The 25,540-nt window shown below is 43.7% G+C and overlaps 1 pseudogene; it reads left to right on the top strand.

Annotated features, from left to right (window-relative positions):
• Positions 1-10,629: 10,629 nt before the first annotated feature.
• Positions 10,630-12,096, top strand: LOC148103264 (nuclear factor 7, ovary-like; annotated as a pseudogene).
• Positions 12,097-25,540: the final 13,444 nt, after the last annotated feature.

Below are 25,540 nucleotides of genomic sequence, written 5' to 3'. Positions count from 1 at the left end.
GGCAACGTACAGCATTTGAGAGTCGATTAGTGAAACCAGTATCATGGATCCCCGTCCTCATGAACCACAGGACTTCTTCTGTGCTCAGATATCAACATGAGGCTGAACTCAGCACAAACACACAGTATCAGTGTTGCTAGCATTTAGCTGTGGTCAGATTCATAGAAAAAATGCATATCATTAAATATCTGTCTCTGGAAACAGTTTTAACATTCACACATATCCAGATGAGCTTTTTATCTCTCGGCAGTAGTCTGTACATTTGATAATAAAAATCTTAAAGGCTTGGAAATGAATTTACTGCTTTTGCTTATAAAGAAAATATCTAAGATTTACAGGCTGGTTTGCTTCTTTACTGTTTTTCAACACAGATATTTTCACATGTTTGTTCTGCACTGGAGCTAAAAAAATAAATAAATAATGTTTTAATGTTTTGTTTGTTTGTTTCAAACAATTAGTGATGGATTTCCAGCTGTTTTTAGAGAACCGGCTCTTTCAGCTCGAACCAGCTCTTCAGGTTGTTTTGTTGCGTCAATTAATTTATTATTAACAATAATATAAAATTATGCACAAAAGGAATTACTAATGTAAAAAAAAAAGTGGTTTTATTTATATATGTTTATATATAAATATATGCGGTGACCCCTAGAGACAAAACACGTGCAAACTCCAAAACTCCAAAGCTACCTAGATCACTCAAATTACTCAATTGAAAGCATATGTGTATTGTTTGTGTATTTATACACAAGCACTCATATATATTCAAATAATTTAAAAAAAGTTCATTTACCTGTTACTACCACACACCAAATCCGGTCGTTGGTACTTGCTGGCTTGTGTAGCCACGAGGTTACAAAAGTTCAACACTGTGCCTGAGCATCCTGGAGCACTTCTGTTGTCTTTTGTACGTGTTTTGAAGTTTGTACGTGCTTTGCCTGTAGGGGCCACGGTAAATATACTTTTATTTATTCACTCCACATAAAATGTAATAAATAAATCCTATAATACAAAAAACAACTATTCACATTTCAACTTTTAACTATTTAAATTTTCAGCTTTTTCCTTTTACAAATTTATAGTGAAACAACACAATGTGTGTCGGCCCCTCTGGCCAGCATCAGTAGGCGGGAGGTGAAGTGTCTTGCCCAAGGACACAAATTTAAAATGAAACAACACAAAACACTGCAAACCACAACACAATTAAATATAAATTATAATATGAAAACAAAAAGAAGATGCATATTCTCATAAAGCACAAGGCTCGCGTGCGAAGTGAAGCGGAAAAAAAGTGCGAGAGAGAGATAAAGACAAAGAAAACCCAACGGCTCGCGAAAAGGAGCCGGCTCGCGTCGTTCACGTCAAAGATCCAGCTCTAAGAGTCATTTCGTTTGCGACCGACACATCACTACTAACAATTATATGTTGTTCCTCACTGGTCAAACTGCCCCTTTTTTGACTCCCACACTGATGCTTTTCTCTGCAGTTTGCACCATTTGTGAGACTAACAGTCTCACTTCCAGGTGCCTATTGTTGTAATTTGGTAATGTATAGATAAACCTGAACTGAAACTTCTGCTGTACAGCTCACTAAGAGGTCCTCTCACGTCAGTGTGCAGTCACATAGAAGAACAATTTAAATGACATTACAATTGTTGCACATTACTCTAAAATCATGAGACTGACTTTAAGATCACAACCTCATTGAAAACATAAGTATTATTGTCCCCACAAATAGCTCTAATATATTAAGAGAATACAGCAAATGAGAACACAGGATGGCCAAAAAATGTCCTTTAATATGAGATCCTCTTGTTTTATTGGAGCAGTAAAGTGCCATAACAAAGAATAAGTGCACCTATGTAAGAACAAGTATCACTGCTATGGAGTTTTTCATGTTTTACATACAGACTCAAGACTTGTTTATTTAAACACTGGTGAGTTAGAACCCTCTCTTTACAACACCTGTTTCATTTTTCCATCAAACATTTCTTTCAGTCGTCTGCGTTTATCAGCGCTATGTGTCACTCATTTTTATTCAACAACCACAAAGTACAAAAATGCAAGATCAAACATTTTATTATAGATAAAAAGATAATTAATTACACATTCATACAATGAACAAGGTTTCTATAAAAATTACACACAGTGTAAGGAAAACATTATAACATACAAATAAAAGTTTCATGAAAATATGACATCCTTTCAAATCATATGATTAAAGATCATGTTCTTTGATGATCACATTACATGTGCCACATTTTAAAAGTATAATATACTTAGAAAAGTGTTCACAAAAGAGCGATGTTTTAAGTGGAAGAAAAAAGCATGGATGTGATGAGGTGGTCAGAAACACTGGATCACAGGGCAGCTGGTACGGATTTGCGTATTTTTCTAGTGTCTGCAGAGCTGTCTTGGTGGTTTCAAAAACTGCTCTTTACTCATCAGAAGGCCGTGAATTTGGCTCTTTGGTCAGATCAAAACCGTCCCTCAGGCTCTCAGTGGAGAAGCGAGAGCTTGTGTCCCTTAAATGACTTTATAGAGTCTGGGAGGAGTTCGAGATCGTGGCCGGGGGTCATCCTGTGAGTCAGACACACTCTGGCTGCTGTGTGAAGACACAGTTTAACTTTTCTCTGGGATCCTTCTGAGTGTGTGATAGTCTCACACTCAGGTTGCACATTTGTAAATCTAACTTTCCTTTTTATCTAAATGTTCCTTTTTTGAATTAAACAAATGTAAATAAAATGTAATAAAGCTTTCCATCCGGGCATGCAGCCTCCAGCTCTCCCCATCCTCAGGTTTTACTAAGAACAACCTTTTGTACTAATAAGATGGAAGAAATCTCCTTCAGCATTCACAGAGTGGACTATTTCTCTCGCCCGATTGTGTTTTGGGGAAAAAGCAACTAATAGATAGTTAGTTAGTGAGTTTTGTATTTGTTGTTGGTTTATTTCACGAACACAATGAAATATTTTTAAGAGTCCACTGAGCAAAGTAGCATACATGATGGATACTACGCTATAAAACAGTGAGAAGTAAAACTCATCGTCTTATCAGTCGGCTGAGGTCTTTCAACATCTGTCGGACAATCCTCAGGATTTTCTTTGAGTCTGTTGTGGTCAGTGCAATCCTCCATGCTGTTGCATGCTGGGGGGAGGGTCAGGTTGAGGGTCACAGATGCCAACAGACTGAATGAACTTATCTGCGAGGCCAGCAATGTTGTGGGGCTGGAGCTGGACTCAGTTAGGGTGTCTGAGAGGCAGATGTTGTCCAAGATAAGGACAATGGTGGATAATACTTTACCGGAAGTACTCCTAGAGGTGAGAAAGCGTGACTAATTGAATCCAGACGCTCGACGAATTGCATCTGGTGTGAAAAAAGATTTATGTTTGTCCAGAGAGGGAGGGGGTCGTTGCTGGGGGGGCATGGTTGAGGAGAGTTCAGCAGATTTTGTGATGAGTCAGTGGAGATCCCAGTGCATTCGGCTGTATAGAGAGACCGAATGATCGCAGCAGCTGGTGAGTAGAGGTCTACAAATGTAAACATTTTTTGGCAAAGACTGAGGGCTATTTCATTCTTTTTACAATAGTGGATTTATTAAGATTTATTATTTATTAAGTTTATTTATTTATTAAGAGTTTTTCTTAATTTTTTTAGAGCTACCTTTACAAGGACAGATAAGGACATTTTTGACACGATGCACAGTGCAGATGAATGAGAAGTAGGAATTCCTCCTCTCTATGCTTACACTCAGTGAGCTCCTCCCTAACGAATGTCAAATTATCATCTCCATCCTGTTTATGTGTGTGTGTGTGTGTGTGTGTGTGTGTGTGTGTGTTTGTTTATATATCCCACTTTTCGTGTTTCACCTGTAAAGCGGTGTACTCCGGTGCACAAAATAGAAAACATTCTGAAATAAAAAATATTCTGAAAAAATGCAGATGAAGAGTTGTTTGTTGACAGTATACATCGTCTGTTTTTAAGCCTCTTACCACTACAGAGTCCCCGGTGATGGTCTAGCTGCCGGTCATTTAATAGAACAATATTTATTTATTTATTTAAATGGTGCTAACTCACTTTGTTCAACACAGCCCAGCAGTGGCGGTCCTAGCCTGTTTGGCGCCCTGGGCGAACACTCCCTCTGCCCCCCCCCCCCCCCCACACACACACACACACACACACACACACACACATATGAAGAGAGAGAGTGTGCATAGTATGCAAACGGCTACCAAACAGCCATCATAATTTGTCATACAATGAGAACAGGACAAATCAACAACTGACAATGACTAATTAATATTAAAATCTGTAACATAATGTATTGTTTGGAGTTTAGTCTGTTACTGTTGCTATTTTTACCATTTTTTCTTGGAGCAACTGTAACCCACATTATTTCCTTAGGGATTAATAAAGTATTCTGATTCTGATTGTTTCAGGATGACCTGCCATTATCCAATCACACATCTGCTTACCTGCATCTTTTGCTCGTTTTTCCTCCTCTTCTTTTCTCTTTTTTCTAAACTGAGGACCTGATGGCTTTGAACTTTTCTTGTCCATCTTGGTTTTAATTTTGCACTCCAGTATGAACACCCATCCACCAACTCGAGGATCACCACAACATGATCTAACACACCTACACCTTAGTTCACAGATTCACTTTGTCTACGGTTTATTTCTGGGATTTCACACAACCCAGGATTCAAATCATGAATACATGATGGGCTTGGATTTACAACATTATGAATGAAATGTGAAATTTGGAAGCAGCAGACCCCTCTCCCCTTTCAAACGGTTGTGTGTGAGACTTTAAATCATCAAATAAATATAAATTGTTATTGATCCCTTTACCCCGAGTCCTAAAGTGTATATTTATTTTCTTACTCTTCTTATATTTATTGTTTCTTTACTTTCACTGCTGTAACTGGAGCCTCGTCGTCTCGTCTCTCTATATACTGGACTGTATGTAGCGGAGATGACAATAAAGTTTACTTTGACTTCAGCAGCGAGCAGGCGCACCGAGGGCTCGCGCTCACTTTTCACGTATAGAATTTTGAAAAAACATCGGTGCAAATTATAAGTCTGTATCAAAATGTCTGGTGTTTTCGTGTTTGTTGGTTTGTTTTTATTTTGTTTTATTTTGCGAGTTGGTTATTAGATGCTGCTCCAGCCGGTCACAGAATCCCCCGCAGCCCCGCCCTCTCCTCTCTGCGCCGGAAGCAGCAGGCGCACCTCACAAACGGCGGGCGCTCTTACTCCCAGCAAATGGGCGATAGAAAACCGATTGGTGCCTGTGACATTCCCAATAATCGCTGGCTGACGTCGGGGCAGCAAGAGTACGAGCATTTTTTATTTATTTTTTGCCGATGCCCGTGATGCCGCCCCCCACCACGATGCTGCCCCGGGCAACCGCCCGTATCTAAAACTGCTACTGACTGTGTTTGCTTTATTTTAGACAAACACACCTCCTCCTGGTTCTTCCTCCATCACTCTCTCCTCCTCTTCTCTCTGTGCTGTTGCCTGTTGGATCAGTCTATGTTGTGGTTCTACTGGTGTTACTGGTTCTGCTGGTGAGACGATGTGTTCACAGGAAACTTGAAGGTTTGTACATATTCATTCTTATTCATTGTGGTATTTCGTTTCCATTCTGTCATCATAATTTGGTCCATTTAGATTCTTAAATCATAAAAGTGTTTACTTTAACTCATTTCAGCAGATGGAGAAGATGACATCACCAGTGACATCACATACAGTGTTGTGAAAGCATCAAATCATCAACAACCTCCAGTCAAAGAAACCAGAGATGGAGGTTTGTGTGTTCACCCAGGTGTCATCCACATACCTGAACCAATGACTTGGTGGTGTTTCAGGGTAGGATAGCAAAGCCCTCTTTTCCACGTCTTCCATATACAAGTTACCCACAATTGGTGAAACTGGGGAGCCCACGGCACACCCATGTTCCTGCCTGTAGAACTGACCCTTGTATGTGAAACAGGTGGAATTAAGACACAGTTTCAAAAGCAAGCACACCTGGTCCAACAGCCTTGTCTTGTTCTAACTACTTCAGACAGTCTGTCACCCTCGTCCTGTGACCACTTCCTGGGTCTCTTTCAGTCTTCAAATATAAAGTTTTTACAGCTTATAGATTTTAAGTTCTGCTCCAATCATTTGGGTAAAGATAAGAAACACTTTGATGGCCTATAAGTGAAAGTGAAAACGTGATAAACGAATAATATAATTAATAAATAATAAATAATTATATTTTTTTGATAATTGAAGTTCACTGAACTGAAAGGAAAATTTGGTTTGATGATGGTTGACATGTTTTCCAAATAGAAGTTTTTCCTCTAGTAAGGAGATACAGGTGCAGCAGAGCATTGCTGGAAGAAATGATCCCAAGTTCTGGGGGCGCTCCGGCTCTGGCCTGGGGCCCTGGCCGGGCCTCGGGGGCCTGGGTCCTGGTTGGTGTGTTGCCGGGGTTGTGGGCGGGTGGGTGTATGGGGGCCCGGCCCTGGCGCGGGGTGCCACCGGTGCATCGAGCCACCTGGGGGGCTCTTCAACTGGTGGGGGAGGTTGTCACATCTTGCAGGAGCTTTCCTCTCTTCAAGAACTCTCTCTGCAAGAGGGGGGGATACAGGAGAGGTGGAGGAAGATCTCAGCCTGGGCGTCTATTGTCTTATGTAGTCTGGAAGATGAGTGGATGATGGGGTGGGCGCAGTTTTCTCTGTGGTGGGGTTGGGTGGACTGCCCCAGGCTCTGTGGGGCCAGGCGGCGCCGCTGCACTGGGCCCCGGTTCGGATGGGCCTGGGCCCCCCTTCCCTGGCGGACCGCGGGGTATGGGGGTGCCTACTGGGGTCAGCGGGGGAGCTGGCCCCAGGGAGGGGTCACTTGCCCCTCCCTTCCTTCCCTCCCCATCTCCAGCTGCCTCCCTCTTCCCGCTCCACCACAACCACCCACACATGCAGGGCCTTGGAGTAGGGGTGTGTCACCAGGGTGCAGAGGAGGTAACCCCCCCCCCTCTGTCCCCTTCTGGCTGCCTCTGCCTCAATTTTATCCCACAACTTAGACATTCACATTACTCACACTCTCATTACACATACATATAGGATCTTGGGGGTGGGCACGTTACACGGAATCCCAATTACCATCAGGGTGTACACCTCACCCCTGGCGTTGTTGCCCACCTCTCAATTTTAAATACACGTAGACATTGAGGGCTAGCAGGAGGGACTATGCGCTTACCTGCTGCTCTCTGGCAGGTAGCTCCATGCCCTCCTGGGTTTTAAAGGCACCTTAGAACACACATACATCAACACTACAATGAGCGGGTGGAGGGAGGTTAGGAGTCTTCTCTCACCCTCGTTCTCTGCGGCCTGCTGGAGCAGGGGGGCTAGGAGGAGGAGTTGGCCGTCCGACTGGGGTCCGGAATGTGGGGCCTCCCTGCTGCTGCGGAGTCGGGGCGGTCTGCTTCTCCCCACTGCAGGGAAAAGGGTAACACAACCTGGGTCTGGGTGCAGTTCCCCCCTCCAGGGGCAAGGGTACCTAGACCCGGTTCGTAGAGTACGCTTAGGGAGTGTGATTGTGTGTACAGCGTCTCTTTATGTCTGTCTCCACGTTGGTTGAGTGTGGAGTAAGTGCATATGAGAGCATGAGGGTGGGAATGGATGTTTGTATCTGTGTGTGCCTGTATGTCTGTGTCTATATGTCAGGTTGGGTATCAGACGCCATCTCTCTGAGGACATCTCAGGCCCTCCAAGGTTTAGAGGCCTATCTCCCCCCACCACTTCCCCGTCACTGCAACCCCCCCTGGCTTCTGCTCCGTGGCTGCTGGGTGACCCCTCATCTGGGACTTTCCTCAGCTCTTTCTGGGACAGTGGCACGGCTGCCCCTCTGTTGGTCTTCCTTGGTCTCTTGTGTTCTGGGGGCCTCTAGATGTCTGGTGTTTTGATTTCCTCCATACCTGCTTCATGCCCTGGAGGACGGGGCAGTGGGCCCCCACACCCTCTAGCAGATCATTACATGAAGGAACCTTTTAAAAACAAGCGCGTCCATGCTCACAGGTGTACACACGGGTGATCACACACACAAACTACACCCTTTTTGGCTCCTACCTCAAAGCACAAAGTGCTGTCGATCTTACGTGCTGCACAATAATGTTTAATATTTAGTATTTACTGTCATATTCCCATATATCATTGTGATGTTGTTTATTCTATTACTCTCGTTTTCTTCTGCTTGTTTTCTTTTTTCTTTCTCAACAGGTGATCCAGGTGATCGATATATGTATTTTTTTTTTCTGCTTATTCTGTTGGTTTTTGTTTTATGCCCTTCTCCCCCGTCCCTCTTCTCAACTGTTTTTCTTTCCCTCTTTCTTTCTCCCTTTTCTTTCCCCCAGTCAAGTCTGTCCCGTATTCAGCAAGTGAAAATAAAATAAAGAATAAAAGGTGAATCAAATGGACCATTACGGCAAAGCTGGGATGGTCAATTTGGGAAAGAAAATCCGTTGGGCATCTTTCTTCGCCTTTAGACAATAATTCTGATGGCAAAAGAGCCAAACGGGACAGGTTAAAAAAAAAAAAGAAAAAAAAAAAAAAAAAAAAAAGAAATGATCCCAAGGGTGGAATCTCCTGAGAAATCTTCAGAGACCCAGCGAGAAGTAGGGACCATAGCTGACAGCCCAGGCAGGGGTTGAGGTCAAAGGTCATGCTGTTTGGGGACCTACTGGTCATCATGAGAAGATTCTGGAACCACAGCAATGACCATAAAGCTGCATTGGATGGAGAGCTGTGGCACGGGGCTTTCCAGAGGTAATCACGAGGAGATTGTGGACAACAGATGGAGATCTGAAGGATGAGGGGAGCGTTCCAAGCTCCAGTCGACCGTGCAGAGAGGAAGTTCAAGGATGGCATCATTATTCTGTGAACAGAAACCAGAAGCTATGGTGGTGACGGGGAATGACTGACAGCAATTTCCTATGAACATCACCTAATGCTGTGTCACTGTGCTATGCATACTTTGACACTCTGAACAGGGTCTTCCTTTGTGTCATTGTTGTTGTCATTTGCATCATGAACAAGACTGCTGAAGTGACTCAACAGGTGGGGTTATAACAGCAGTAAAATAATTGAATCCAATACCCTTTCCAAAAAAGGTTTTCTACAGAGACGAAAGGACAATAGAGGAGTCATAAGTATCCCCCCACAGGAAGAATGCATGAAATGAGGTGATGAGGGTTGATAGAGGCCATAAAACAGGAGTGCTGACAAAGGCCTGCAGCCTTGAAGATAACTGAAAGCCACATTGACAAACAGCAAAAGTAACTGGTATGTTTGTTATACACATGTCTGCATACATTTGGACTCTGGTCATATGGACAGTGATAGAAACAACTGGAAGAGACATTTATGAAGCTCCGAGGAACTCAAACCACTCTGCATGTGTGATTTACACACCTGGAGGAGATGCACCACAAAGCTGGAATGATTTTGCAAATGTTAATTTCTATGTTTGACTATTAACATTCATTTGCTTACTTGGAGGGAACGATGCTCGTCACAGTTCTCTCCCTCATGCACGAGCAACACAAAGAGCTCTGGTGACTTGCGTCTTGTTTTTGCCATTGTAGTAGAATTGTCTTGGCGTTCCAGCAATAGGTCTGTGCTAGATGAACGTATCAGCAACCTTCACACACGTGTGGAGAATTCATTATTTCTTTGAAAGATTTTTTACTAAATAACAGAAAAAAGAAAGTAAAAGAAAGAGATGTCAGAGATGAGTGTCAGTAACACAAAAGTAACACTCAGTGTCATGCAGTGACTTTTACACAACCAGATCAGATGAACCAACTCACACTAAAACATGCATTTTGCTGCACTCTTTACACTTATTTCTTTTCTTTCTGCTCTTTCATATATTTTGTAAAACCACAAAAAATATTTTATATCAGCAGCAATTTTCCTCAAACTGCTGCGTCACAGCTTTCATGCTCTGACCTGCATGTGAAATGAGAGAAAAGCTCTTTATTAGTAACTTTTACAACTTCTGGCAGGTTAAAGTCTGAACTTTGGAGTCAAACACACCTTTAGTTACAAGAAATAACACCACTGTCTGTAACTAAGTGAATCCACCTTAACACCACCTGTGTGTGTGTGACTGCATTACACTCCCACTGCTGGGAACCTGAACAAGAACCAGAACAAAGTCTAAAATAGAAGCTGACAAACAGCTGCACCACCGAGTGACACTTTATTTTATAAACTTCACAACAGGTTTCATGTTGTGACCTGTGGAGGTGAAAAGACACAAAACCTGTTTTACAGCTTTTGAGCTGCAGGCAGGATTGAAACACACCTTAGTTAAAAGTCAAACAGCAACATTTGTCTCCTCCCCTCACGTCACTCAAATGTGACAAACCAGGAAACAGGAAGTTCTTCGTCCTCAGTAAAGAGAGACGCACAGACGATCAGACTGAGCTCAGACCAAACTAGCAGCTTCCTCTGAGTGAGTCCAGCTACAGGAGAGAAAAGTGGAAAACTCCAACACTGCTACTTCAAGCTGCTGATGCTCCACACACTGAATGTGAGTTTGAGCAAAAACACCACTCAAAGGAAGAATCAGTGAAGGTGGTAGAGGAGGGAGGGGAGCCAGGACTGACTGTACTTCCTGTCTGCTGTTTTCAGCTTCACTCACAGACTCAATGGCTTCCAGATCAGAGGAGGATCTCTGCTGTCCAGTCTGTCAGGAGGTCTTCAGAGATCCTGTTATTCTGTCATGTAGCCACAGCTTCTGTAAAGACTGTCTGAAGAGATGGTGGAGAGAGAGACCAACACACGAGTGTCCAGTTTGTAAGAGAAGATCTTCAAGGAATGATCCACCTTTAAATCTGGCTTTAAAGAACCTGTGTGAGTCGTTCTTACAGGAGAGAGATCAGAGAGCTTCAGAGGCTCTCTGCAGTCTGCACTCTGAGAAACTCAAACTCTTCTGTCTGGACCATCAGCAGCCAGTGTGTGTCGTCTGCAGAGACTCAGAAAAACACACCAATCACAGATTCAGACCCATCGATGAAGCTGCACAACAACACAAGAAGGAACTTCAGGAAACTCTGGAGCCCTTAAAGAAGAAGTTAAAGGTTTGTGAAGAAGTTCAAGTGAAGTTTGATCAAACAGCAGAACACATTAAGGTCCAGGCCCGACACACAGAGAGGCAGATTAAGGAGCAGTTTAAGAAGCTTCACCAGTTTCTAGCAGAGGAAGAGGAGGCCAGGCTGGCTGCACTGAGGGAGGAAGAGGAGCAGAAGAGTGGGATGATGAAGGAGAAGATGGAGGCTCTGAGCAGAGAGATAGCAGCTCTTTCAGACACAGTCAGAGCCACAGAGGAGGAGCTGAGAGCTGAAGACGTCTCATTCCTGCACAACTACAAGGCTGCAGTGGAAAGAGTCCAGCGCTGCCCCCTGCTGGATGATCCACAGCTGCCCTCAGGAGCTCTGATAGACCAGGCCAAACACCTGGGCAACCTGACCTTCAACATCTGGAACAACATGAAGGACATGGTCTCCTACACTCCTCTCATTCTGGACCCAAACACTGCTGGTCCAGACCTCATCCTGTCTGAAGATCTGACCAGTGTGAGACGAGGAGGAGAGAGGCAGCAGCTTCCTGATAATCCTGAGAGGATTGATTGGTCCTGCTCTGTCCTGGGCTCTGAGGGCTTTAACTCAGGGACTCACAGCTGGGATGTTGAAGTTGGAGACAGTACATGGTGGACACTGGGTGTGTTAGCAGAGTCTGTGCAGAGGAAGGGAAGCATAGACTCTGGATTATGGACTATATGGTTTAATAGAAGTGAATACTCAGCATGTTCACCATTAACTGGATCCACTTTTAGTGTCACTGCTCTCTCAGTCCAGAAGAAGCTCCAGAGGATCAGAGTGAATCTGGACTGGAACAGAGGAAAGCTGTCGTTCTCTGATCCTGATACTAACACACACATACACACCTTCACACACACTTTCACTCACAGGATGTTTACATACATCAGCACTGATGATAAAGTGAAGGTGTTGCCGTTGAAGGTGTCAGTGTCAGTGTAGCAGATGAGTTGAGGATGATGATATTTCTAATATTGTTTCCTGTCAGTGAATTGAAGCTGTTAAACTGCAGCTGTCCTCCTGCTGCCTCGTTGTTCCAAAGCTCTTTGTTTCTCTTTTAGTTCTCACTGTTTCTTTCTGTTTCTGCTGTCCACCTTTTCACATGGAAAATCATTTCACTGTTTCTCACTGAATGACTCCCCAAACTAGATTTGAAATTCTATCAAGTTTCTAATCATTACAAGTGATTCATGTTTCTATTTGATGTGTAAATGGAGATGATTTAGTTTGCTGGGATATGGACTGACATGTGTTGAATGGGAGAAGCAGTTTGTTGTTGTCTTCTTGTCTGTTTATGACAACAATAAATATATTGTTGAAACAATGATTCATGTTTAACTCCATATATGAAATGTTTCTGATCTTTGAATTCTGTTTGATTAAAGACTTTCTTCATGACACAAATGAGATTTCAGTGTATTAATAGAACTAAATAAGCTCAGAGTTGAAAGGCTGGAGTATTATGTACGTGCTTCACTGTCAGTATCTTCAGGGGGATTCAAAGGGAAACATCAAACTGCTGTAATGAGATCAACTAGTTGGGCTGAACACACTTATCTGTAGTTTGTCTCCATCCAGGATCATCACAATATAATGAACATGTGTGAAGAGCCAAAAAATGCTGCTGCCCTCTCAGCATGATGAGCTCCAGCCTTTGTTAACAGAAAAACAGGAAACATGAGACAACTTTCAGAGACAGTAACCAACTGTGGCCACAAGATGGCAGCAGCTGATCTGAGATCCTTTATTGGACAGAACGACTCTGCTCTGTGACGTCATCAGAGAGACGGCCTTCACTTTGATAGATCTGACGTCACGTCTGCACTGCGATGATGAAAGCTGATAAACACATTGTTATTTATCCATGAAATCACCTCTGTCCTCTCAAGTGTAGCTGTTTACAGAGCTAAAGAAGTCCTTCATCATCAAAACAGACAAACATGTATTTTCTGTATGAAGTGACGTCATCCTCACTCTAACCTCTTACATACATTCTGTTCAGTTTTCCTGCTGTAAGAAATAAACTGTGTGAAAATATAAATGCAGGGAAACATCCATTAATCACAGGTGAGCCGTTTGTTTCTGACTCACATTAAATGAGGCTTCAGGTGTAAATACCTCAGAAGTGTTTGTGAGTTCAGTAGAAGCAGACCCAGTCAACCATCATGGCATCCACAGCACTACACAATGCAACAGAAAGGCCTTCATCATCTGCTGAACCACCTCTGAACCACGACGCTCTCCCTGCATCTAAAAGCTGTTAGTCAGGATGAGATGCTGCTGTGATCGCTCACAATTGACCTGTGAGATCTTTGTAAATATTGTCTTTGTTTCTGAAGTAAACACCTTTAGTCTGTTTTTATTTGGAGTGCAGATCCGGGCGTCCATCACTTTAACCTGCACACATTTAGTTATTGAGTGTAGTTGATGTTTGGCAGCATTTTATAAGTGACAGTTCATGAACGCTGAAGGAACAGAGGACGCCTGACCATCCTACCTGTGTCAGTAAGAAAACTTTAATCACAACTTCACAACTTAACACAACTGAAACCTGAATTCAGTGTTCAGAGGTCAGTAATTTGCACCAGAGGTACACTTCAACTGTGAGAGACAGAATGTGAAAAAAAAATCCATGAATTCACATGGTAGGATTTGTAAAGAATTTATTCGTAAATCAGGGTGGAAAATAAGTATTTGGTCACCTCAAACAAGGAAAATCCCTGGCTCTCACAGACCTGTAACGTCTTCTGTAAGAAGCTTTTCTGTCTCCCACTCGTTACCTGTATGAATGGTACCTGTTTGACCTCATCATCTGTATAAAAGACACCTGTCCACAGCCTCAACCAGTCAGACTCCAAACTCCGCCATGGCCAAGACCAAAGAGCTTTCGAAGGACACCAGGAAAAGAATTGTAGACCTGCACCAGACTGGGAAGAGTGAATCTACAATAGGCAAGCAGCTTGGTGTGAAAAAATCAACTGTGGGAGCAATCATCAGAAAATGGAAGACATACAAGACCACTGATAATCTCCCTCGATCTGGGGCTCCACGCAAGATCTCATCCCGTGGGGTCAAAATGATCATGAGAACGGTGAGCAAAGATCCCAGAACCACACGGGGGGACCTGGTGAATGACCTGCAGAGAGCTGGGACCAAAGTAACAAAGGTCACCATCAGTAACACACTACAACGGCAGGGAATCAAATCCCGCAGTGCCAGACGTGTTCTGCTGCTGAAGCCAGTGCATGTCCAGGCCCGTCTGAAGTTTGCCAGAGAGCACATGGATGATACAGCAGAGGATTGGGAGAATGTCATGTGGTCAGATGAAACCAAAGTAGAACTTTTTGGTATAAACTCAACTCGTCGTGTTTGGAGGAAGAAGAATACTGAGTTGCATCCCAAGAACACCATACCTACTGTGAAGCATGGGGGTGGAAACATCATGCTATGGGGCTGTTTTTCTGCCAAGGGGACAGGACGACTGATCCGTGTTAAGGACAGAATGAATGGGGCCAAGTATCGTGAGATTTTGAGCCAAAACCTCCTTCCATCAGTGAGAACTTTGAAGATGAAACGAGGCTGGGTCTTCCAACATGACAATGATCCAAAACACACCGCCCGGGCAACAAAGGAGTGGCTCCGTAAGAAGCATTTGAAAGTCCTGGAGTGGCCTAGCCAGTCTCCAGACCTCAACCCCATAGAAAATCTGTGGCGGGAGTTGAAAGTCCGTGTTGCTCGGCGACAGCCCCAAAACATCACTGCTCTTGAGAAGATCTGCATGGAGGAATGGGCCAAAATACCAGCTACTGTGTGTGCAAACCTGGTAAAGACCTATAGTAAACGTTTGACCTCTGTTATTGCCAACAAAGGTTATGTTACAAAGTATTGAGTTGTATTTTTGTTATTGACCAAATACTTATTTTCCACCCTGATTTACAAATAAATTCTTTACAAATCCTACCATGTGAATTCATGGGTTTTTTTTTTTCACATTCTGTCTCTCACAGTTGAAGTGTACCTCTGGTGCAAATTACTGACCTCTGTCATCATTTTAAGTGGGGGAACTTGCACAATCGGTGGCTGACTAAATACTTTTTTGCCCCACTGTATATATATATATATATATATATATATATATATATATATAAAAACACCCAGCACGCCCCTGCGGGCGGTTTTATCCTTCAAGCTCGGGTCCTCTACCAGAGGCCTGGGAGCTTGAGGGTCCTGCACAGTATCTTAGCTGTTCCCAGGACTGCGCTCTTCTGGACAGAGATCTCCGATGTTATTCCCGGGATCTGCTGGAGCCACTCGCCTAGCTTGGGAGTCACCGCACCTACTGCTCCGATTACCACGGGGACCACCGTTACCTTCACCCTCCACATCCTCTCGAGCTCTTCTCTGAGCCCTTGGTATTTCTCCAGCTTCTCGTGTTCCTTCTTCCTGATATTGCTGTCATTCGGAACCGCTACATCGATCACTACGGCCGTCTTCTTCTGTTTGTCTACCACCACTATGTCCGGTTGGTTAGCCACCACCATTTTGTCCGTCTGTATCTGGAAGTCCCACAGGATCTTAGCTCGGTCATTCTCCACCACCCTTGGGGGCATTTCCCATTTTGACCTCGGGACTTCCAGGTTATACTCGGCACAGATGTTCCTGTACACTATGCCGGCCACTTGGTTATGGCGTTCCATGTATGCCTTGCCTGCTAGCATCTTGCACCCTGCTGTTATGTGCTGGATTGTCTCTGGGGCATCTTTACACAGCCTGCACCTGGGGTCTTGCCTGGTGTGATAGACCCCAGCCTCTATGGATCTTGTACTCAGAGCTTGTTCTTGTGCTGCCATGATTAGTGCTTCCGTGCTGTCTTTCAGTCCAGCTTTGTCCAGCCACTGGTAGGATTTCTGGATATCAGCCACCTCCTCTATCTGCCGGTGGTACATACCGTGCAGAGGCCTGTCCTTCCATGATGGTTCCTCGCCTTCCTCCTCATTCTTGGGTTTCTGCTGCCTGAGGTATTCACTGAGCACGCTGTCAGTTGGGGCCATCTTCGTGATGTATTCTTGGATGTTCGTTGTCTCATCCTGGACTGTGGTGCTGACACTCACCAGTCCCCGGCCTCCTTCCTTCCGCTTAGCGTACAGCCTCAGGGTGCTGGACTTGGGGTGAAACCCTCCATGCATGGTAAGGAGCTTTCTTGTCTTTATGTCAGTGGCTTCTATCTCCTCCTTTGGCCAGCCTATTACCCCAGCAGGGTACCTGATCACGGGCAGGGCGTGTTGATGGCCCGGATCTTGTTCTTACCGTTCAACTGACTCCTCAGGACTTGCCTGACCCTCTGCAGGTACTTGGTGGTTGCAGCTTTCCTAGCGGCCTCTTCATGGTTCCCATTCGCCTGTGGGATCCCCAGGTACTTGTAACTGTCCTCTATGTCTGCAATGTTGCCTTCTGGTAGTTCAATCCCCTCAGTTCTGACTACCTTCCCTCTCTTTGTTACCATCCGACTACACTTCTCCAGCCCGAACGACATTCCAATGTCATTGCTGTATAGCCTGGTAGTGTGGATCAGTGAATCGATGTCTCGTTCACTCTTGGCATACAACTTGATGTCATCCATGTACAGGAGGTGGCTGACAACTGCTCCGTTCCGTAGTCGGTATCCATAGCCAGTCTTGTTAATGATCTCACTGAGGGGGTTCAGGCCTATGCAGAACAGCAGTGGGGACAGAGCATCTTCCTGGTAGATCCCGCACTTGATGGTGACTTGTGCTATGGGCTTGGAGTTGGCCTCTAGTGTTGTACGCCACATCCCCATTGAGTTCCTGATGAAGGCTCTTAGGGTCCCATTGATCTTGTACAATTCTAGGCATTCCAGTATCCAGCTGTGGGGCATTGAGTCATAGGCCTTCTTGTAATCAATCCAGGCAGTGCACAGGTTGGTTAGTCTGGTCTTGCAGTCTCGGCTGACTGTTCTGTCTACCAGTAGCTGGTGTTTTGCGCCTCTGGTATTCTTGCCAATTCCTTTCTGTGTCCCGCTCATGTATTGACCCATGTGCCTGTTCATCTTAGCCGATATGATGCCTGACAGGAGCTTCCATGTAGTACTGAGGCAGGTTATTGGTCGGTAGTTAGAGGGGACTGGTCCCTTCTTGGGGTCCTTGGGGATCAGGACCGTCCGACCTTCGGTTAGCCATTCTGGGTGTCTCTCATCAACTAGCAGCTGGTTCATTTGTGCTGCCAGACGCTCGTGGAGTGCAGTCAGCTTCTTCAGCCAGTAGGCGTGAACCATGTCGGGCCCTGGTGCTGTCCAACTCTTCATACTGGAGACCCTTTCTTGGATATCTGCCACTGTGATGGTTACTGGACCCTGTTCAGGGAGGTCGCTATGGTCTGCCCTCAGATCCACTAGCCACTGAGCATTGCCGTTATGGGTTGCGTCCTTCTCCCATATGCTCTTCCAGTATTGCTCCGTCTCCAGCCTTGGTGGTGCTGTTCTCTTATTATTGTTCCCTTGCCACTGAGAGTACACCTTTGCTGGTTCTGTGGAGAACAGCTGGTTTATTCTCCTGCCTTCTATCTCTCTGGTGTACCTCCTCAAGCGGCTGGCCAAGGCTGTGAGTCTTTGCTTGGCAGTTTCCAAGGCCTCAGGTATGGACAGCTTGCTGTATTTCTTATGCACCTTCTTTGTCGCACCTTTCTGCAACTCCGTTAGTTGGCTCACCTCCCTCCGTGCTACTTTGATCTTGCCCTCTAGCCTCCTTCTCCATGGAGGGTACTGCCCCTTGTGGCTGTTCAACTTGTAGCCAAGCATCTCACTGATCACTGCTGCCGTATTGTAGATCAGCTTGTTAGTGTCGGTAATCGTGGCTGTAGGTATCGTCCGTAGTGCTGCATTAACATCATCTAGCAGACCGAAAGCACTGTATCGAACGGTTCAATATCGATACGAGTATCGTTGCACCCCTAATATATACATGTATATATACATATACATGTATATATATACGTATATATATACATATATATATATATATATATATGTATATATATATATATATATATACATATATGTATATACATATATATATATGTATATATATATGCACAACAACATTTAATATTTAGTATGTACTGTTATCTAGTTTATTGTGATGGTGTTGTATTTATTATGTTGCTCTTTTTTTTGTTTGTTTTCTCTTCTGTTTTTTTTTTATCTCCATACAGGTGATCCAGGTGTTTTGTTTGGTTTTCTTTTTCTTTCTCTGTCCCATCTCTACCAACCAAAAATCAAGTAAAAGAAATACATAATTATAATAAAGGTCGATCAAATGGACTAATATGGCAAGGCCAGGATGATCCAATTGGTAAAGTAAATCCGCTTGGCATCTTTGTTGGCCTTCAGACAACAATTCTGATGGCTAAAGATCCAAACGGGACAGGCAAAAAAATTGTTGTTCCTACTTGGTGAGTACCCTAGCTACTTCTTTACTATGTGAACGGACTATTTGAACAAAAAACGTATCATAGATTTAAAGACACATCTTAATGGAAAAAAAGGCGAAAAATTTGGGATACATTTTATATGACTGTTCATCTAAAATCCAAGAGAGAGTAAAAATCTAAAAGCTGCTGCAATCCTTTGCATTAATGATCTCTCTGTGTGTGTGTGTGTGTGTGTAGGTGTGTGTGTGTGTGTGTGTGTGTGTGTGTGTGTGTGTGTTCACAGAGGTCACGGCAGCAGCTTCCTGAGTTGACATTAGTGAACCAAAAAGTCAGTTTGGACTGAGGACTTCCCAAACACAGAAGTACATTCAGTCTTGACACAATTACTTTTTATCTAGTTCTTGTCTCCCTTGGTTTGGAGAGACCAAACAGCCACTTCATAAACAAATGGCACAACATAGAAGAGCCACCTTCATGGAACATGACTCAGCGGCCCATCTGCATCTAAAGGTCAAAGGTCACTCTTTCGAGGATGCCAATGAGAGACAGAGGCGGTGGTTTACGACACCAGCTGTCTGCCATCTATAATCCAGTTTTGAGATCCCTTCCCAGACGCCTTAACGCCCACTCACATCCTGGACCATCTGACCTCAGGAAATCGCATGATAGGGTGGGGCCAGGTTTCACAATGAGCTCACCCAAAACCCTGGCTGATTGTGACCTACAACCAGTTTCACACCTTGGCTCCTGTGATTAGGTAGAGGATTATTTTCAGGGGGTTCATTATCCCTTTTGGGGGGAAACTCCCACTAGGTTTATATCTGGGACTCTCCACCATTTGACCTTAGAACTGAAGAAGCTTCTCGGATGAGAGGTAAAACATCTTCAAGCAACTTAAAGAAGTCCAGACGCTTTTCTTTGCAAGCTCCTTAGACTATGATGACCTGGATGACTGAGAACCTTCACAGACAACCTTAATACAGACACAATAAATGTCACTTTGTCAAAATCTTTTCTCTTTTATGAGCCTTAAAGATTAGTTGTGGCCACATGATTTTTCATTGCTCAACTAATGTAATGCAATCAGTTTCTCTGGGTTTTTTTGTTGGTTTTCTTGGCCTCACTGTAGATGTTTAAGACTCTCTAATTCTTGATGCTTGTTACCTGACTTGTATGTATTCAAGTGAAGTTTGTGACTTATTGAGGGCTATTTGGATACATATTCTGTTTTGAGGTTGGACAATATTCAAGTTTTTCATTCATTTCACTGTAAAATCCCCAAAACACCATTTTAAGACATGTTCTCATATTGTATTTTTATTTTCTGAAGTAATTTACCGACTGAGAACCAGCCTTTTTTCTTCAAGCGTGGGTTAGGGTCCTTGTGGGTCCTGCAGGAAATCAGAGTTCTGAAAGTTAGAAGTTGTTAATGTAGCAAAAACAAAATGTATTGCATTTTGTTCATAATCAATTTAAAGCCATTATCAGTCTTGTTTTTTGCTTTCACTGGAGTGGGTAAATGAGTCTATCAAGTTTTAAGAAGATTTACATTTATTGTTAATTCATTTTATTGGACATCAACAGATCCAATTTATACACATTTAAGGTATAACATGGAAAATATCCTTTGTTTTCCATCTGGAATTTGACCCATCCTAAATATTCGGACCAGACAGCATTAGGAAGCAACTCCTCAAACTGGTAAAAAGGTCAGGACACAGTTACATGGTGGTCCCACAGCTGCGAGACAGTTGCATGAATTAAATAAAAAGTAATTGTGTCCGAAGCTCCCCCAAATGTGCTAAAATCGCCCCTGGAGTACAGTGCTGCTGTCATAAAAATGCCTTTGTGTCGGTGAGCAAACACTGCGAGATCTGCGACTTTATCACTTGAACGGGCGGCTCTTAATTCTCCTGCACGCGCTTTTTGGAGAGTTCACGAGAACGCACAGGAGATCTCAGCGGTCCGGTGTGCTTTCCAGCCACAGACCGAGTGCGCTGCTGGTGGATTCACACTGTAGTGATGCAGGAGAACCAGGAGTTGGAGCAGCGGACTGCTGGAGCCCCCACCTCCTCCTCAGGAGCCCAGGTCAGTAAGCAGCGTGGGTTTATATCTGATCCTTCTCGGTGCGGGTGGAAGAATACAAGAGTATCTGCCGGTTGTTGCCTCCGCGGCTCTGAACCTTAGTCGGGAAACCGCTGTTCCGGGATCCGTGACTGGCTCGTAGACGGTGTTGTGGCAAAAAGTGATTGCCTGCAAAAAATGATTTCCACTGTTTCCGTGTGTTTCTTATGTGTAATATCTTTGCGTATGTTGCTAAATAAACTTTTGTGAACAGGTATTACAAAGGGGTTATATATCAAATTTAAAAATTACCTGTTTCTTCTCAACTATTTCTTTCTCAACTATCTTTACGTGTCATTGTACTTTCATTATAATCAATCAGCTCCCTTTTGTCCACTTAAAATATGTTTACAGAACTATTGTTGCAATTTCAGCTGTCCTCTTGGCCAGATTACTCTTAAAAAATACATTTTTCAAGTCAAAAAGATTTTTTCTCACTGAGGCTTCATCCGTGGTCTATGCCTGTAACACGTGTTTCTCCAGTGGAAATGTTTAGAAGCGTTTTTGTTCAGCCCTCTGATTCAGTCCAGCGCAGAAGTCCCGACAGAGCATCCTGCTGTTAAACAGCAAAGACCAGCAGAGTGCAGCTGCCAACTGGTGTGGATAACCCGAGGTGTCCCGCTAGAGTCCGACAAATCAAACAATAAACATATAAAACAGCCAAACATTCAGTATATTCTAATAAATACGAAGCAAACTGAATAATATCTCCTACAGCGGGTCTCTCTCATTAAAATAATTTTCACTGCTTTTAAATCATTTCTTAATAAATACAAAACATTTCCAGAGAAATTAATGTTTTAAATAAACACGATAAACTGTTGACATTATTTTTAAAAATCAACGTAATATACAGATTTTAAAAAATGTTATAAACAAATAATGAAACAGTAACATGTATGTTCTTGTGTTGGGGTGGTGCAGCTTTAAACATGAGGGAAAGTAATGACAGTGACAATGATGTTAATGATCCAGAGGAGCCCCACTGGGTCATCGTGCAGGGCTCAGCAGGTGTGCAGCTCTTCCTTAGATGTGGATAAACTCACAGGTGAGCCGGCACACATGGTGGTGCTGTACAAGAAGAGGGTCGCGGGTATGAATCCATTCTGTGCTGTTCATATGTTCTTCCACTGTCCACTGTGATTCTAAATGAAGTGAAGTGGCAAATGTGGCAAACGGTTTACGGAGTCCAGAGCCCTCAGGGGCCATCAACGGTTGCACACTGGAGAGAAACCATATAGCTGTGACCTGTGTGACAAAACCTTTGCATACCTGGGGGCCCTAAAGACCCATCGCCGTAGCCACACTGCAGAGAAGCCATACTGGTGCGACAAGTGCAACAAAACCTTCACTCAGCGGTCCAGTCTAAACCACCACAGGCGTGTGCACACTGGAGAGAGACCGTTCTGGTGCGAAACGTGCGGGGAAACGTTTGTTTGGCAAAACAGCCTGAAGGAGCATCAACTCTCTCACACCGGGTACCCGTGCAGTCGCTGCGGGGACATGTTCCCTGATCAAAGCCTTCTGTACAATCACAACCTTGGTCACAGGTGGAGAGATAAACAGGTCAAGAGAGCAATGCAAAAGAAAGCTGAGGCTGGGAATAAACACCCACCCTGTGTTTTTGTTTCAGCTCTTGCCCCTGTAGCAGCGGCAATAAGAACTGGCTTGTGGCCATGACCTTCAGACTCACCGTCTGATGACAAAACTGACCTCAGTCCAGCCCAAGCCCAAGCATGAAGGATATAAAGTTGTTTCTTTGAGAAATGATTAAAATTATTTTTTTTAATATCGATTCATTAAATCCAGAAACGCCAGAATCTCAGATTAAAACTCATAAAACTATTTCAACAACCGCCTGTCTTTTGTTTTTATTGTATTTCAGAATATTTTTAAGGTTGTTAAGAGATATATTCTAAAACACTTCTTCAGTAGAGAATCAGAGAGGAGAAACACACAGAATTTCTTGCTAGCAAGGGCATCTCTCAGAACTCACACCCCAAGAGTGAGTCTCAGAGAGTGGCCCTGAGGACTTGCCCTGGTCCTTTATTTATACACTTCAGTGGGTGCTTGTGTGGTGTGTGTGTGGTGTGTGTGTGTGGTCAGAGTGTGACCCCATAAGTGATTTCCCTAAACCTGCTAGACTGGAAACAGATATAACTACGTTAATCCTACCGTAAAACAATAAAACAAGGTACGACCTTTTCCCATGCTCCTAGGATGTGGGGGTGAAAGCCAGAACACCCTGGAATGTTACAGACTTCCTAGGATGAGACATCCTTTCAATAAACACAAATGGTTACATGCAGTATTCTACCATATTCAAACTTATATCATTAAAAGATTATACTGACTACTAAGTACAATTTCCCATTGACATTCCCTCCTGTTGTCAGTATAAATTTAAATGAGATATCAGTATGTAACATCTTGTTGTACATTTTCTGTCACATCGTCATTGGTCACACAAAGTCTTCATGTTCCAACAGGTCGGAGTCATTATCATCACTTGTCATGGCTATGTATGCAGCAACAGTGGAAAATATTATGCGATTAATCAAAAGTTTTAAACACGGCAGTATACATGTTACAAAGACACAAAATAAAAGTAGAAATATCCCAACTCCGATGAGTAGTCCTTTTAACACCTGTAACCAGGAGCCAGTGTAAAGCCAAGAAAACCAGTCACTTGTATCACTTACATAGTCCTGATTTTGGGCCTGCTGGATTTGTCTCAAAGGCGTGCTGGGCATATGGGAACAGACATAATAGTCTGTATTTGCCGATTCTGTCTTTGTCCTGTAAAGGTGAGCGTCGTAGTCAAGGTAACCAGGAGGGTCCACCTTCCCATGGCTACGTACAGGTCTGTCACACCCTACTACTTGGTTACTCTAGAGTTGGCCAATGGCTGGAGGTTGAAGTGCGAGCAATTTCCTACGGGCGCCCAATCAGCACTTCCCCCTCGCCACTGAAGCAACCAAGTGAGGGTGAAACTTTCCTCTACTAGTTGATTTCTGTGAAGGAAGTGGAATCCTCTGGGACCTCAACCTTTTTGCAGTGGCTCTGATGTATCCAGGAGGGTCTCTCCGCTATTTTGCAGGCAGTTTGAGTGGTCAGAAGCACTTGAAATGGCCTCTATCAACCCCCATCACCTCACTTTAGGCCTTCGTCCTGCGATAGGAATATTTATGACTCTTCTACTGTCCATCCTCTGCAGAAAAACCCCTCTGTGGAAAGGGTGCTGGGTCCAGTTATCTTACTGCTGTTATGATCCCAGCAGTCTTCAGAGTGTCATCGTATGCACAGTACAGTGACACAGCATTAGGTGATGTTCATAGGAAACTGCTGCCATCACCACCATAGCTTCTGGTTCCTGTTCTTTTCACAGAATCATGATGTCATCCTCGGACTCCCCCTGCGTTGTCGATGGAGCTTGGCACGCTCCCCTCAACCTTCAGGTGCCCGTCTGTTGTCCACAATCTCCTCCGTTGGCCTCTGGAAATCCCCTTTGGCACAGCTCTCATTCCAACGCAGTTTTGTGGTCCTTGCTGTGGCTCCAAAGTCTAATCTCATGATGGGCCCCAACCAGCTTGACCTTTGACCTCAACCACTGCCTGGGCTTTCAGCTATGCCTGGAATGGTTCTCACTTCTCACTGGGCCTCTGAAGATTTCTCAGGAGATGACTGCTGCACCTGTATTTCCTTGCTAGGAGGAAAAACTTCTATTTGGAGAGCATGTCAACAATCATCAAACCACATTCTTTAGTTCAGTGAACTTCACTTATAGGCCATCAAAGCCTCATCTGAGCATGGATGCACCACTTGTATAGGTTTAATACCCGTTGAATGAACTGTTAATCACACAAATCGCTGCAAAAATCATATAAAACATAGTTTAATGTTAATTCATTGTTTCATGTTAATCCTGGACCCCTCCTCTTGACGCATGGACACTCCCATGAGTCAACTCATCAAAACCAGATTCCTGTCTTAAAGAAAAAGGTTAGCTAGATCATGTCCCAGGCAACATCAGGGCATCTCCTCCTCTGGAGCAGGACCATTTTGGACCTATAACCCTGCAATAAAAGATGTTAGTGTGTTTGGCATATTAAGTTTGCTTAAAAACTGGCTCCGCCAGGAGCCTGCATACACACCATCATGGCCTGAAAAACAAGATCTGGAAGTGAAATCAAACTTCACACTTATAAACAATTATATACTAAGAGTAATAAAGCATTCAACATCAGCAAGACAAGTGTCATGTGCAGGTTTTTTCAAATCAGTAAACTACAATTATTTCCATAAACACTGCATCTCTTATTTGTTTTTCTCATGTCACTTGTCCACTTCTGCTGAATCCCCTACATGTACTCTTAGAAAAACAAACATTAGCAATACACATTGACCATCCCTGTGGTCAGACGCAGGTCGACAGGTTCCAGAGGTGCCATAAAAAGACCATAAAGTTAGCCATCCATAGCTGTGGAAAGAAGTGACACTAGTTTTCAACACAGGAAACACAGTGTAACAGCATCACCAACTCATAACTAGGGATGGGTATTGATAAGATTTTCTCGATTCCGATTCCATTTTCGATTCTGTTTAACGATTCGATTCTTTATCGATTCTCTTATCGATTATTTTTTTTTTAAAAAAGGAGAACACTAAGGTCAATTAGCTTAGATCTTTGTTTTATATCTTCTCTTTGAACAAGATAGAAATTTAGGAGTAACATGGCCTTACAAACCCAACAGTGAGATCTTAACAGTTTCAGCCTACGACTCTTCAATGGGGTGTCACAGGGACCCCAGGAAAAAAAATTGTGAAT

The sequence above is a fragment of the Neolamprologus brichardi genome, chromosome 3 (assembly GCF_056152115.1).
Source record: "Neolamprologus brichardi isolate AB-2024 chromosome 3, ASM5615211v1, whole genome shotgun sequence".
NCBI lineage: Eukaryota > Metazoa > Chordata > Actinopteri > Cichliformes > Cichlidae > Neolamprologus > Neolamprologus brichardi.
Note: the sequence above shows the minus strand (reverse complement) of the source record. Positions and strands in the feature narration are given on the sequence as shown.